Source organism: Arachis duranensis, chromosome 3, assembly GCF_000817695.3.
Source record: "Arachis duranensis cultivar V14167 chromosome 3, aradu.V14167.gnm2.J7QH, whole genome shotgun sequence".
Taxonomy (NCBI): Eukaryota; Viridiplantae; Streptophyta; class Magnoliopsida; order Fabales; family Fabaceae; genus Arachis; species Arachis duranensis.
The window spans coordinates 88,519,441-88,522,501 of NC_029774.3; positions in this window are offsets into that span (position 1 = coordinate 88,519,441).

Sequence of the window (3,061 nt, forward strand, 5' to 3'; positions counted from 1 at the left end):
TGGGATCGACCCTTACTCACGTAAGGTTTATTACTTGGACGACCCAGTGCACTTGCTGGTTAGTTGTGCGAAGTTGTGTAATGCCATGGTATTGAGCTACCACGTTTTTGGAGCCATTACCGGGGATTATGAGAGTTGTGAAAAAGTATAGTTCACAATTTCGCGCACCAAATGCTCTGTCACAGCACGGCTAATCATCTGTCGGTTCTCGATCATGTTGGAATAGAATCCATTGATTCTTTTGTGTTTGTCATCACGCCCAACAATCGCGAGTTTGAAGCTCGTCACAATCATTCAATCCCTGAATCCTACTTGGAATACCACAGACAAGGTTTAGACTTTCTGGATTCTCACGAATGCCGCCATCAATTCTAGCTTATACCACGAAGATTCTGATTAAGGAATCCAAGAGATATGTGCTCGGTCTAAGGTAGAATGGATGTGGTTGTCAGTCACGCGTTCATAGGTGAGAATGATGATGAGTGTCACCGATCATCACATTCATCATGGTGAAGTACAACGAATATCTTAAAATAGGAATAAACTGAATTGAATAGAAATAGTAGTAATTGCATTGAAACTCGAGGTACAGCAGAGCTCCACACCCTTAATCTATGGTGTGTAGAAACTCCACCGTTAAAAATACATAAGTGATATGGTCCAGGCATGGTCGAATGGCCAGCCCCCAAAATGTGATATGAATTCAAAAATAGGGAGAAGGACCTGGTCTAAGGACTAGGCATTCAAAGATGTGGTCAAAAAGACACCAGTATAATAGTAAAAAGTTCTATTTATACTAGACTAGCTACTAGGGTTTACAGAAGTAAGTAATTAATGCAGAAATTCACTTCCATGGCCCACTTGGTGTGTGCTTGGGTTGATCTTGAGCTTTACACGTGCAGAGGCTTCTCTTGGAGTTGAACACCAAGTTGTAACGTGTTTTTGGCCTTCAACTCTGGTTCGTGACGTGTTTCTGGCGTTTGACTCCAGAATGCAACATGGAACTGGCGTTGAGCGCCAGTTTGCGTCATCTAATCTTGAATAAAGTATGAACTATTATATATTTCTGGAAAGATCTGGATGTCTAATTTCCAATGCCGTTGAGAGCGTACCATTTGAATTTTTGTAGCTCCAGAAAATTCATTTCGAGTGCAAGAAGGTTAGATTCCAACAGCATCAGCAGTCCTTTGTCAGCCTTTTATCAGAGTTTTGCTCAGGTCCCTCAATTTCAGCCAGAAAATACCTGAAATCACAGAAAAACACACAAACTCATAGTAAAGTCCAGAAATGTGAATTTATCATAAAAACTAATAAAAACATCCCTAAAAGTAGCTAGATCCTACTAAAAACTATCTAAAAACAATGCCAAAAAGCGTATAAATTATCCGCTCATCACAAACAAATTAAGCTTTGGTTGAGGGTTGTTTATCAGTTTGGATCTATACTTCGACGATATTATTTTTGTAAAAATTCCGAACCGACGATTTCCCTTCGTCAAGTTTTTGGCGTTGTTGCCGGAACGCCAAAAATATTTAATGTACATATACAAATATCATGAGGACTTTTCAAGTTTGTAATGGGGCTAAGGTAAAGGATGCATATGGTCAAGTGAGCTTGAAATTTGAATCTTTGATTAACTTAAACTCTCACCTAATACATAACAACCTATACAATTCAATTGCAAAGCTAACTACTCATTCTTCACTTTTTCACACACTGATGCATTCTTTTCAATTCACATCCCATATGCATTATTTTTATTCCTTTTCTTTGGGGCACTTTATCCCCTTCTTATTGATTTTTTTTTTCTTTTTCTTTTTTTTTACCAAAATCATAATATATATACCAAAACATCAATGAATATGATTTTCATACTAATACATGAGTATATACCCAAATTCTCAAGATTTTTCAACATGAATAAAACACCCAATTTTATCTACCAATGTTTTCCGGCTCTCACCACACTTAAAATTACACAATCTCACTAACTTAAGCTAATCAAAGATTCAAACTAGGGACATTATTACTTTTCCTCTTATAGCTAGTGATGTGCTTACTCAAGAACAAAAGGAAAATTAATAGGCTCAAAATGGTAAACAAAGGTAAATGAAATGGTAGGCTATTTGAGTTAAGTGAGGTATAATGAAGTGATGACCTCAATAACATAAATGCATAAATATACATCAAACAATGGACATATAGAATTAAACAAACCAAAGATTGCAATCATAGAGAAAAGAGCAACACACAAGAATGAAATAAGAGGTTAAATGATGTAACCACACAATTAGGCTAAAAAACTCACAGGTTGTGTGTTCTTTGCTCAAAAATCATATTTCACAATGTATAAATCATGCAAGTCTCCATGAAGAATTTTAACTCAAATCAATTTGAATTTGAATGCCCTATATAAAAGAAAGTTTCTTGGAAATTTTATTAAATTGACTAACATATATATATATATATATATATATATATATAATATGATTGGATGAAAAAAGTAAAAAGTCCTCAATTCATTTCCTAATTTCAATCAAACCAAATTATCAAGTGTATAGGAAATCAACTAGGTGCAATCATCACATCATCCAAATGACAATCATAACTAAAGGCTAAAGAGTATATGTACAAACCAAAATTGAAAGAAAATGTAAAGACATGTATCACTACAATATAATACTAGGTTATGTACAAGAAAAGTTAAAAGATGCAATGAACTAAAAAAGTGCAATAAACTAAATAAAAAGTTTTCAAAAGGATAAAATATGTAAAAAGCAACTAAAAAGCATAATAATAGAACTAGACAACAAGTGTTCAAAAATAAAAATTTTCACCCAAAATACATACATTGCCAAAGTTGGACGACCTTCTCACATTTAAAATCAGCACCATCCTCGGTGCTCAGAATCAAACGGAGTGGAAAGAGTCGTCACTGGCATCACCTCCACCGTCAACTGTTGGTCCCGTGCCTCCTCTGGCTCATCATGCTGGACCTCTTGATAAAACCCAAATTTGTAGTTTATCTTCTGTTGAATTTAGTGGATTTTATCAAATTTTT